The sequence below is a fragment of the Peromyscus californicus genome, unplaced genomic scaffold (assembly GCF_007827085.1).
Source record: "Peromyscus californicus insignis strain IS unplaced genomic scaffold, ASM782708v3 Scaffold_12__1_contigs__length_115047231, whole genome shotgun sequence".
Classification (NCBI taxonomy): domain Eukaryota; kingdom Metazoa; phylum Chordata; class Mammalia; order Rodentia; family Cricetidae; genus Peromyscus; species Peromyscus californicus.
The window spans coordinates 2,860,966-2,874,430 of record NW_026294413.1 but is presented as its reverse complement, the minus strand read 5'-3'; the positions used below and the strand labels follow the sequence as shown (position 1 = coordinate 2,874,430).

At 45.9% G+C, this 13,465-nt stretch overlaps 1 protein-coding gene across 2 annotated transcripts in view; it reads left to right on the top strand.

The window, feature by feature from the left end:
* The window catches only part of Ubac2 (UBA domain containing 2), a 184,008-nt gene that overhangs the window by 78,979 nt on the left and 91,564 nt on the right, over positions 1-13,465 (top strand). The gene's annotated exons all lie outside the window — the stretch shown is intronic.

The window sequence follows — 13,465 nt, the reverse complement described above, 5'->3', positions numbered from 1 at the left end:
GGAATTTTTATTTTAATAAGACGGTTGGTTACATCTACACTGGGTTGTATTTTTAAAATATTTATTTTTATTGTGTGTGTACGTGTGTGTGTGTGTGTGTGTGTGTGTGTGTGTGTGTGTGTGTGTATTCTGCCTGCATGTATGTCTGTGTACCACATGCGTTCAGTGCCCAAGGAGACCTGAAGAGGGCATTGGATCCTCAGGAACTGGAGGTGTAGGCAGTTGTGAGCCACTGTGTGAGTGCTGGGAACTGAACCTAGGTTCTCCACAAGAACAGCAGGAGCTCTTAACCATTGGGGCATCTCTCCAGACCAGGGATCATATTTTTGTAAATTAAAAAATAAAATTTAGGCGGGGGTGGTGGTGGCGGCAGCGCATGCTTTTAATCCCAGTACTTGGGGAGGCAGAGGCAGTCAGATTTCTGTGTTGGAGGCCAGCCTGGTCTACACAGTGAGTTCTAGGATAGCCAGGGCTACAACAGAGAGACCATCTCATAAAACAAAAAAAAAAAAAAAAAAAAAAAAAAAAAAAGAAAGAAGAGAAGGAAAAGAGAAAAATTGAATTAGTTCTACTGGTGTGTGGTATCCATCATTTTAATTCGTGTTTCCCTGAGCCAGTGCTGTTCGAGCTGCCTTCTGCGTACTCAGCTGCGGTCTCCATGCCCACACCTCTGGCCCGCTCCTGTGTGGACTGTACTGCTTTCTCTCGACTGTGTTTGAGAGTTCCTCATATTCTGGTACCAGGTCCTCAGCAGATGTGTGTTCGCAGGTATTTCCCCAAGTTTATCGAAGTGTTGATTTTCATAGTAGTGACCTTTGAAGAACATAGTTACAAAACTAATGAAATAAAATCCATCAGTTCATAAATGCCCTGTGTTGTGCACTGTTTGGGAAACCTCTGACGGATGAGAGATGTCAAGGAGTTTTGCTTTCTTTTAGAAATTTTTTTTTAGGTTTTCCCATTTGGGTTTATGATCTATTTTAAAATTTTGTATAGAATCCAAAGCATACATTGAAAGCTATTTGTTTACATTTATGTGTGGGTGTTCAAATGTTTTTGTCTCTTCTATTAGAAAGAGTAACTTCTTAAATTAGAACTGCCCTGACAGCTGTTGGAGGTTGCTGTCCATCGTCCACATGGGTTCATTTCCAAGCTGTTTTCAGGAATGGTCACTGACCCTCGTGTCCATCCTTCACTCAGCAGCGGTGGTTTCTACATACCGGAACAGACCACCCCGAGAGGCAGTCAGAGCTTGAGTTTTAAGTGATGCCATTCCTCAGCACCTTCCGCACAGAGACGTAAAGCCTCACCTGCCCTTTGGAAGTCCCACTTTTGCTGCTTCCCAGTCCCGACTTTAATACTCGAGTTTATCAGCTTTCAGCCAGACATAATGGAGATACGGGCTGTGTCTGGCTTGTTTTCATACTGTGTTCCCTTTGGTGCCATGTGTAATTGCTCTTGTCATTGGTGTCCTGTTGTGGTAAATCATACACTATTGCTTATCTACACTCACCTTAATGGAATGGCTTTGTCTGTAATTTGGGGTAGCACAGTTTCTGTGGCCCTCCTTTACCTCCTCTGCTGTGGACATGCATGTATTTCTGTTGGATGATATCTGGAGGTGGAAGCTGAAGTGTATAACTTCCATGCTTAGCCGTTGAAGATTGTAGTCTTATCTCCTGTTGGTCAGGAATTTCAGAACAACTTATTGATTCTGGTCCTCATGGGTTATACTCAGAATGTCAGTCAGCAGGGACCTGAAGACTCATTTTCCAGAGTGACTCATTCTTATGGCGGTGAGTAGGAAGCCTCAGTTCCTCCTCTTGGAGGTGTTTGAGTGTCCTCTTGAGAGGGGAGCTCGCCTTCAAGAGTGTTAGCATACTTTTCATTTTAGTCATCCGATGGAGCTGAGAGACTCCGTACTATAATTGTAGTTCACATTTCTTTAGTGACTGAGAGACTGATCTCTTCAGCCATTGGCTCATTCTTTAAGGAAATATTTAGCTGTCTCCTTTTTAAGTGTAACTAGCTCTTTTTTTAAATTGCAATTGTTCATTTTTCCTGGTGTTTTGTTTTTGTTTCACAGATACAGTGTTTTTTATCTTCTCGTGATGTTAAGGAGTAGCCTCCCAGTTTCTCCCAAGATTTTCATTTCTTTGTACAGTCTGTTCTTCAAAATTCTCTTTCTGCTCATTATTTTCTGGGTTTGATATTAGGGGTTTTGCTTCACTCTGTGAGCCTTTGGCTGTTCATGTTGAAGTCTAATTTAAAAGTGGAGCAATGGGGCTGGAGGAGCAGCCTGGTCGGGAACATGCTTGCTGTGTGAGCATGAAGACCTTCGCTCAGGTCCCCACCACCCACGTACAAATCTGGGTGTGGTAGCGTGACCTGTATTCACAGCACTGGGGAGGCAGATGCAGGAGGGATCCCCCATTCCTCCCACCCCTTCCGGAAGGTTGGTGGGGCTGAAAGTTCCAGCCCTCCACTGTCTGGCCTTTCCTGCTCCCTCTGAGACTGTCTGGGGCTCTACCCTAAGGGTCCTGGTTAGCACAGTTAGGTGTTATTGAAAGAGGCCGGCTGTGCGTCAGAAAAGCACTTTCACACAGGAAATCCCAAGGGCTTAGGAGCTCTCTTCTAGGAACAGTGAACAAAGAACAAAGAGTTTTTTTTTTTATTCCACCACAGACTGGGTAGGCAGAGTGGTGGGCCATCGGTGTCTGGTTGCCTCTTACAGTTCCAGAAGACTCTGGTCCTTCAGGCTGTGGGGACCAGCCCCCACTTTTAACAACCAGGGTACTCTGAGCAGGGAGAAGTGAGGGACACAGAAAGAGATGCCTAGACGATGAGAGAAAGACAGAAACACAGGAGGGTCTGGGTCAGAACCCACCAGCCCAGAACTTTATTCAAATGGGCTTTTTATAACAATGCCAAGGGAAGGGATAAAAGACCTCCCCCCTGCTAGATACAGCCAAGTGTAGACCCTTCCAAACACCTGGTACCCAGGCCCGTGGCCCAATCTTCCTCTTAGGCAGTCCTGCTGGGTACAGCCACTAGGGAACCTCGGTGGGCTCCAGCAGCAGGCCTCTTGGTAGTTAACCTGGGTGCCTCTCCGGCTCAGCACGACTGGTCTGATGTTGACTCTCAGCTGTGACACAGTCATTGACACTGTGGTTACTGGTCACTGGAGTTACTAGAGTCTGAGCTCTAATATACCAGTTTGGCTTCTCATCCTCGGCCAAGAAACAGGTGACATTGAAGAGCTGCAAAAGGAGATTAATTCACTGTGCCATTTAAGAAGGCGAACAGAGGACATGTGACTCCCAAGTCAGCCTGGGGATTAGGATGAGCTTTATTTAGGCTTAAGGAAGAGGCACGAGGCGTGTCTAGGCAAGTAGTCCAGGTCAAGCTGTTGCAACCATCACCATTGTCTGGGCTTCACGCTCCTGAAGGACATCTGACAGATTGTGAGCACCATGTAACTGTCTTCCTGGGAGAGAGGTTCCTCCTCAGGCTGGCATGAGGTTCCTGGGAAATCCCGTTCTTTGGGCACATATCTCAGTGGTCTGATAGTCAGAGGAGGTGTGCAGTTGTTTTCTTTGAACTATTTCCACTGATGCCAGGACAGTTACTGTTTTCCAGCTGGGAAACATTCTGTTATCAGCAGCTCTGTCTTTGTGGTTGTGTGCCTTCAGAAAATGCCTCTCCATGTCATTCTAGAGCATTTGGGGGAAGTAGAAGAGATAAATCCACAAGGGCTGGGCTCCTTTTTTGGCAGGATTGATCTGTCTCGTTTTAAGAATATTGACAATGGTGAAACCAGTTTTTCTTTCCATTGTGGTGAGAGGACAGAGGAGCTGCCACCTCACTAGCCCGAGGAGCGTCCTTAGACCCTTTAGAGCCTCTACTCATGACGACCCAGGATTCATGGCTTAGCGGCTGAAAAGAATCCAAGACCAGCTAGCATAGTGAGGTGTGATGTAGCTTAAGTTTTCCTGCCTGGCCCACAGTCAGGACAAATCTCTCTCACCTGCCAGTCCCACAGCCGCTCAGACCCGACCAAGTAAACACAGAGACTTATATTGGTTACAAACTGTATGGCCGTGGCAGGCTTCTTGCTAACTGTTCTTACAGCTTAAATTAATCCATTTCCATAAATCTATACCTTGCCACGTGGCTCGTGGCTTACCGGCATCTTCACATGCTGTTTGTCATCGTGGCGGCTGACAGTGTCTCTCTGACTCAGCCTTCCACTTCCCAGCTTTATTCTCCTCCTTGTCCCGCCTACACTTCCTGCCTAGCCAATGGCCAATCAGTGTTTTATTTACTGACTAATTAGCAACACATTTGCCATACAGAACATCCCACAGCAGTGTGATAAACGTTTTATTAAAGATATTTTAATAGCAGCTTCCACGAGGTTAGGAGAGGTGCTCAGAAGAGAGTGTTATCTTGGGGAGGAGAGGGGAAAGTAAGTGTTAAAAAAAAAAAGAATGGAGCAGAGCAGGAGTTGCTGGGTGAGAAGGAGCACACAGCTCAGTGCCCTTCAGGAGTGAGAGTTACTAGGAGACAGGGCTTGGGAACCATGACTGGGAGAGCCTTTGAAAGAAATTGCATTGAAAGTAGTGTGACAGGCCCTGAAGGGACTTTAGACCTGGAACAGAGCTTTGTCAAGGGAGATAGCTTAAAGGAAGAGTAAGAGATAAAGCTGCTGTGAGAGCAGGGGGTGGGGGGGGGGGGGGGGGGGGGTGGGGGGGTGCCTTGAGAGAAGTCCCCTGCAGAGGGGATGCCTGACTCTTACAAGTTCTTAGGGGCTGGTAGGAAGTTTTACATCGTGTGATTCAGTTAGGCACAGCCTGCTTACAAGAACAGGAGCCAGGGTACTGGTTAGGACCACAGATTAGAAGTAAAGCACAGCCTAGAACAGCTGCTTACAGCGCCCTGAATCTTAGAGCTGTAGGATGTGACTGTGAGGTGTCCCCGAGGGTGGGTGAGTCTCAGCTCCTCGTGGGAGAGCAGTCATTGTGCCGGCATTGGCTGCGTCTGCTCTGTGGTGCTTCTCAGGCTGCATCTCAAGCCTTTCTTTAGTAAGAAAAATACACAAGGTGGCCACAGAGATGCTCTGGGTGAGACTGTAACTTGATGAGATGAAACAGGAGTTTAGCAAGCAGCCCTTCGCTGTGATTCCAGGGTCAGGAACGGGGAAAGTCTGAGCAGCTATTACTTGTGCTGGAATCCTGCCCCGCTGCTGGCACAGGCTTCAACCAGAAGCTCCTGGTTTCACTCAAGAAGACTTTGTCTTACTGCACAAACATACGTCCTGGGTCCCCTTTGTGTTTCTCACAGCCTCCATCACAACCCACCCCTGCTCAGCCGCACCAGCATGAACATCTCTTCAAAACTCACTCTGTACGTGACACAAATGGGAATCACCGTGGAAGGCTGCCTCCATCGGTGTGGCCTGGGGCCAGTCTGTGGGACACTTTCTTGATATGATTGAGGGGGAGGGCCCAGCCTCTGGCCAGGTGGTCTTGGGTTGAATAAAAAAGCAGGTTGAGCAAGCCATGGAGAGCAAGCCAGTAAGCAGTATACTCCTTGGCCTCTGCATCAAATTCCGCCCCTAGGTTCCTGCCTTGATTTCCTACCCTGCCTTCCCTCATGGTGGTCTGTGGCATGAAAGTGTAAGCCAAATAAATCCTTTCCTCCCCAGGTTGCCTTTGGCCATGGTGTTTAGCACAGCAGCAGAGAAGCAGATGAATGTGCCTTATTTCTGTGCAAATTGTGTTCTGATCACCTCCCTCTCTCTGCACTCAGGGTGGGGGTAGTAGAGGGAGCAGGAGGTAACTTCCCGCAGGTTGGCCCCATGCAGGGACCTGATGCAAGACGTGCCTCACAGACAGGACCACAGCCTGTTGATGGGTTTGTTGCTGGTCCCATTTTACCCTGGCTTGTTCTCTCTGCCGGCACAGGATGAAGCCAGTGCCTGAGGACTAGCACAGAGAACTCAGAAGGCCAAGAAATGAACTCATCCCACCCGAATCATTTTGTGAACTAACATGGTTATTCAGACCTGTTTAAAACAATCAGTCATCAGCATTTTGTGTATTCCTTTCTTAATTTTGTGACTCTGTTTGTGGTGCAGAGTTGGCACCAGGCAGTGGTGTCAGGACTGGGCAGTCTAGACAAGGCCACAGAGAGCTTTGCTCACCTCATCTGTGGTCAGTTTGAATATCAGCCGTTGGAATATTTCTAAGGGAAGTGGGTATTGTGGGCACAGTTAACAAAATGCAACAGTTAGCTTTCTAAATTATTTATCTATCTGGTGTGAACTTGAAGTAGATAGTCCTAGCCTGAAAGATGATCATTTAGAAGTGATAATTCTCAAAATAGAGCTCCTGGGACCTCCACGTCTGAAATGGTCACCTCAGTGTACTTAGAGTGGTAGATTAGGCCAGCTGGACTTAAACAGGCACCAGATGTGTTGGCTCCCTTAATTTCTATTAAAAAGAATCTTTGCTAAACTGATAAAGTTATTTGTTTTACTGGCAAGGAATCATTTTTGGACAAAGAAATATGGATAGGAATATGCAACTCAGTTGGCAGTGTTGGAACTTCACCCCAGATCAGTAGACTCTCAAGCCATATGGCCTTCTAGCCACAGTGAAGCCAGAGAAGTGGCTGGCCTACAGTTTGCTGTCTGTCTGGGTGCTGCTTCGGTCCGCAGTCAGTTGCTCAGGATGGATACCTCCGGGTAGCTCAGCCTTGACTTGAAACTGTTCTGTTTCTTCCTTCTCTTTCCTTGCTCTCCCTACACAGGCCGGCCTCCAGTCGCCACCTCTATTGCTGTCCACTTTGTTTTTTGAGACAGAGTCTCTCTCTGAACCTGGGGCTCACATTTACAGCTAGACTGGCTGGCCAGTGAGCCCCAGGATCTTCTGTGTCCGCCCCCCACACTCAGTGGTGGTGTTACGATTCGGCCATGCCTGGCTTCGACATGGGCGCTGCCGGTTTGAACTTAGGTCGCCGTTTTACCCACTAAACTTTAGTGGGTAATTTAGTGACTAAATCATCTCCCTGGCCCCCCTCCCACACCCTGTCTCCTTCCCCTCCCTCTTGTCCCCTCCGGGCAGTACCTGTGTGTTTGGCTAGGCCGTTCAGAGTTTAGTAAATAAAGACTTGAATGTGATTGCACAGAACAAAAGTGACTGAAGAAAACCCTTTCTCAGTTTGATTTAGCGTGAGAGGTGTGAGGTAAACAGCCTTCATTCAGTGGTTTCAGGAGAGCTTCCAGGGCACGTCCTGCGACGCTTTCTTATCCACCTTCACCCTTAACTGGGTCACCGTCTCAGTCTCTTGTGGGTTTTTTTTTAAACCACTTTTTCTCAGTACTGCTAATAATTTCATAGAAATGAAATAATATGGAGGGATTACCTCTTCACTAGAATATAAGTTTTGTGAAAACAAGAGACTCAGTCTTTCGTACCGCGATGCTTCAGTGTCTTATTCTGCTCAGGCTCCTATAACAACTTTGTTATTTGGACTGTAGATTGTACCATACAAACTTGTTTCTTACTATGAGAGGCTAGAATGCCCAAGATCAAGGCACCGTCATGTCTCCTAGTTGGTGAAGGCCTGTTTCCTGTCTGTCTTTTTGACCTCTCATGGCAGGAGAGATGCCGTATTTAGCTACATGCCTTATTCAAGGGCACTGATCCCATTAAGACTGTACCCTGTGCCTAACCTGCCAAAAGCCCCGCCTCCCACTGTCACCATTAGATTTCAGAAGGGCTGGAGAGGTAGCTCAGCAGTTAAGAGCACTTCATGCCCTTCTGGAGGACCTGGGTTCACTACCAACCCCCACATGGCGGCTCACAACCATCATAACTGGTTGCAGGGGGATCTGATGCCTTCCTTTGATCTCAGCAGGCACCAGGTGCACATATGATACACAGGCATACATGTAGGTAAAACATTCATACACATAAAGCAAATTAATTAAACAATTAGATTTCATTGTGAATTTCAGGAACACAAACATTCAGGTGATAGCCTTCCTCAGCCTAGTGTCGCCTCCACAATGGACACAAGTATTACGTGGGTAGTGGGTGGCCTGCCAGAGTAATAAATAAACAGAATTGCATTTTGCCTCCTTTTGTTTGGATTGTTGGAGCAGACACTTAACATTGTCATGCCCAAATTTCCTCCACCTCTCCCAAGTTTATTTCTAATTGAGGTCTTGCCCCTTGAGAAGATCCCTATAACATTCTCCCACTGGTCCATAACAGCTCACTGGGAGTGAGGCACCTTAGGGAGTCTTGCTTTCTGCCGTTCTAACGACTGAGTTGCCTTGCTCAGCACCCCTTTCTCTCCTGCCATTTCAGCCTCTCTGACCATGCTCTGATCACTGCTTCCTCTCTCCCTCTGCCAGGCAAACTTGAATCTCACAAACAAGGCTAATGTGAGTCTCCTTATCTGCGCTCTGTGACACTCGCCCCACCCTAAGTGAACATCCCTTCCTGTGTGCTCTCGGAGCATGCCGGGATTTGAATGACAGACCTAGGTGACCACTGTCAGAGGACTCTCACTGACTCATCTTGGTCCCTCAGGAGGAACAGTGAGGATCTCCTTTAATAAATACCAGAACAGGCAACTGTTACTGAAATTCCCACCTGCCACACACCAGTTGCATCACTGATTCTTTGCAGGAATCACTGATGTCTGTTTCTCCTCCTGTTCTTTTTCTTCTCTACTTTCCTTTGGTAAATTGCCTGAGAGATACCTCATATGAAAAGAATAAAAGGATTGAATTTCAGATTTCTGGGGGGTGTAGCTCAAGAGTAGAGTGCACACAAGTTCTTGGGTTCACATGAAAAGAAAATTGGGGTTGGTGGTAGCTTCAAAAGATTGAAATGGTTTTGTTTGTTTATTTGTTTTTTGAAAAATCATTTGAAGGCTCTTACCTAGATGCACAGAATCCACTCATTTGCATTTTCTCAGAATATCTTTCTCACCAAAAAAGTTTTCAAACTTTTGCTTTAATTCAGAGTTTGGGTATCTGGTGCCATGTGTCTGACACTTGGCTTTGAGTCCCCACAACTGTCCTGACACTTGGCATGTACCCAGCCATCCTTAGAGTAACCCTGGGAGGTGGGGCTTCATCGAAGAAACAGGCTCAGCACCTCTTTTTCCTAAGCTGGTTGTTAGAAGCCGCACAGCAGTAGAAGGCAGGGAACGCAGAAGTAGCATGTCTTGCTTGTGCATTTGACAGTGAAGAGCCCTTACAGAAGGAAAGTGACAGTTCGCTTAAGAGGTTAGCAGTGCCTTCAGAATCACAGTGCTGTGCAGAGCTACTCACTCTCGGGGGCTTGGCTTATGTGGTAGGAGACTTAAGCTTTAAACACTTAAGGGATTTCAGTGGCCAGAGTGCCTTGCCTGGGTCTCTAACGTATCTATCGTAGCCTGCTTAAAAAGACTCTGTGAGCTATCACCAGAAGGTTGTATGATCCGTGATTTCCTGTTCCAACATGAAGGGCATTGACATAGTTAAATTAAACTAGAGTTGCCTCAGCATTGGCATTTCTGACATTGTGCCTTCACTTTTTCTGTGTGTGTGTGGTTTTTGTTTTTGTTTTTGTTTTATAGATAAACTCTCATTGTATAGTTTAGGCTAGCCTGGAGTTTGATTTATAACTCAGGCTGACTGAACTCACAGTTCCTCCTGCCTCAGCCCCAATATTAGCATTACATTCGTGTGTTGTTATGCCCAGCCTTGACCACATAGTCCTTTGCTGTGGGGTACTTTCCTGTTCACCTCAGATGTTTCCAGGTATTACCAAATGACACTAGAGGGTACTGCTCAGTGGTAGGTCGTTGCCTGTGTGATATGAAGTAGATAGAACCTTGGAAAGAGTTGGCCTCCACCCTAGAGAAGCTCGTGACCAGTGGGGCTTGTTGAGGCCCTGATCAGGTAGGGTATTTCTAGTAGTTGACTGAAATAGCCTTGGTGGGGGCTGTTAGTAAAAGCTTGTGTCAAAGAAGTTTAACATCTGTTTTCGTTTCTGCTTTTTCAGTGCTTTGCTGCTCAATTCCTTTATTTCAGCTGTCTTCCTCTTGGACTTAAAATATTTGAGTATGTCACAATTTCCAGCCCGATAGGAAACAGGCTTTGTTCAAACAGAAATAAAAGTGTGAAGAACTTCCAGGATTGTATGATGGGAAATGTAACGCTGGTCAAGTCAGACTCAGGTGACAGTGAAGTCGGTCACTGAGCAGTGGGGGAAGGAGGAGACTAGTCAAGATTCACTTCCTGCTCTTGTTTACCGCTGGAGAGTTGCACCTTACGAAAGATTGCAGATTCAGATCATTGTATTGTTCTAAGAAAAAAATTTCAAAATCCTAACCACGTCTTGGTAACCATAGCAAGATACATAACACACAAAAATAATCTCATACCTATTTTAGGGTTGAATTGAATTTTTGTGTATGTTACATGTTGAGTTCTGAAATCCTTGTTATCTGAGGTCAGAAGAGGAAACACCTAGAGCGGTTCTGAGGGCCAGGCATGGGGCAGGCCTGCTTGGGCTGTTCAGTAAGTCACACTGCATCTGGCTGATTCAGCAGAACACCCTAGATAGCACAAAGCTAGAGTCAACTCAAGATACTCCTCTTGCTCCAGTTGCACCATGTATATCGTATTTAATACCAAGTTGTGACGTAAGCTGAGGGTCTGTGGCTGATACACTATACACTTAAAATATTTGTTGTTTAAAGAAATAACCAGACCAAGGGTCAGTTTGTTGATCGATATCAACGACAACATGGAGAATATGTGTGGAGTAACATTACAGAATGAATATTAAGATAATTTTATTTGAGGAAAATTTTTGGTAGAATTTATTCTTTCTCTTAAGATTTTAAAGTTTTATTTTTATTTTGGTGGTGAGGCACTGTGATGGGGATCAAACGGGCTTTGTGCATGTTAGGTAGACTTCAAAAAATCTGCATGTATGTATGTAAGTCCACATGTGTGTGATTCAGGCATGTGCAAGTGGAGGTCAGTGGATAGCCTCAGTCTTGTTCCTGAGGCACAGTCCACCTTTTCCACATGGCCCTTGAGTTCAGCATGAGCTGGAGAACCAATACAAGAAATCCACTCTTTGCTGGTACAGTTCACTAGGTCCAGCGGGTGGCGCAGGCACTTCTCGTGTGTTGTTTCAGGAGACCATTCCTGGAGGCACACCTGGATCTCTGCTTGGAGTCCTTTCAGCAACTTCATAAAAACCCAGTTCTGGGTACTGAGTCTTCTTCTATACAAAGTAGTTTGACTGGTGTCCGTTCTCTATAACTGAACCACGGTTGACAGACTGGCCATCCAAAGAATATCATTGTTGTATTTTATTTCAGTTTTATGTGTGCAGAGCAGTGTGCCAAGATCTGAAGTGTGGTGTGTGTGTGTGTGTGTGTGTGTGTGTGTGTGTGTGTGTGTGTGTGTGTTGGGGAGAAGGAGATGGTTCACATTTTCATGTGGATTTCTGGTATAACCTGTTCTTGTTGATGATTTTGTCCCCACCGTCTACCTCTTAGTTAGGACTTTGTGAAGATCTGTTGAGTCTGCCCTCACCTGTGACCTTAGAGTGAGTGGGGCCACTGTGTACTCTTTCTCACATGACTGTGTTGCTGCGGTTCAGTGGCCTCTCTCTCCCCCCTTCCCTGCTTGCTTCCCCCTCTCCCCTGTCTCCGTTTTCAACTGTCCCTGAGTTTCAGCTTCCATTCTTGCTGTAACAAAACTGTGGGAAAGTGTTAGAGACTATAGTTTAGGATTTTATACAGAAAACGTCCGACACACAGAGAAGAGCACCTCACTGCCTTGTGCACTGTGCAGCTTCTAATGATCTGATAACACAGAATGAGAAGCTGTCTCACTTTTCTCCTCTTTGCTCCCTAAGTTCTGCACGCCGAGGCCCTGCTGTGTCTCTTGACCGTGTGTCTGCATCAGATTGACCAGTCTGGGACTCTCTGGACACCAAGTGCACAGGGACAGGGATAGTCCTGTCCTGTGTTTCAGAGGAATCTGGGAAAAGCTAAGGGCTGCTTCAGTTTCTTGACACAGTTAGATGGTGGGTTTAACTGAGTCTTCTTTTCACAGCTGTGCTTTAGACAAAGCAGTTACATCCACTCCATGGCCTTCTAGACTTTACCCACCGAGGGAACGAAACAGCAGCACATGTCTTATGTCAGCGCATGATGATAGAGCTTTCTTCTGTCTCTTAAGGCCCTTTATGGGCTCTCTGGGACTGGGGGCAGGTTGTGAAGCTGTTGTCACAAATGCATGAGAATGTGACTTTTAGAAGAGGGTTCTAGACTTTTGTAGTCTCTGCAGTTTCGTTTTGATAGACTTCTCTTTCTCTCTCTCACAACCTGCCTGGGAAAAGTCATTCTTACAAGTACAGAAGCCAGAAATAAATCTCACACTCTGAGAAAACGGAAAAATAAAAAGCCAATCAAAACATACGTGAGCTTTTGTTTTGAATTGATTGTAGTAGTTCCCACGTGGGACAGAAAGTAATGTGGCTCCAGCCCCAGAGTGGCTAGCAGGTTGCTTTCGTAACAAGACTTTGAGATGATGTCACTAACAAGAAAAGGCCAGGACATCTAAAAAGCATTGTCAATGAGAAGCACACATTTGTGCCAGTGAGAGAGGCGCTTCAGAGGCGCTGGGGAAAATAAACAGTTGGATCCGAACTAAACTGTGCTTTGTGTTTCCTGTTACGTTGTCCTCCACTTCCTGACAGCTACTGTCTGCACTGATTCGCTGAGTTCGAATTTGTGTTATCAGAAATAAATACATGTAAACAGCCATGTCATGTGTGGAAGGAAGTGGAAGGGCTACCGGTGTCGTCTTACATTGTCAGCAGAAAATGAAAAGGACTCTGGTTTGTCATTCTGGCTTTAATTTGCTGTATTTGACATGGTTATTAGTTCAGTGCAAAGCATGTTTGAGTTACCTGTTGCTGCCTAAGGCATTATGAAACCTCACATCCACCAAGCTTTGATAATGACCTGTAGTCAGCATGGCTTTTGAGCATTGTCTGTGTTCGGTGGGCTGTGCTCAGAACCTCCCAGAACAGAGATCAGCAAAGACCAGTGTCTTAGCCCCAGTAAAGTCTAATGTTTTAGCTGAGGGTTACAAGAATAAACTAATAATTGTTCATAGGCTAGGCAGTGATGGCTGGACAAACTTACACATTAGCCATCTCTTGTTCACTGACAAGATAACTGAGGTCTAAAAAGGCTCAATACTGGACAGAATTGGAATGGTCTGGCTAGTGGCCAGCTAGACCTGAAGCTTTAGGTCTTCAGGCCAGCACAGTGTTTTCTTTGTTTTAAAATATTGTACATCAAGTTCCAACTATGTGACATAGACTGTAAAAGTTAAAATACGCTAAAGAAAGGAAGATGAGTGATTTGG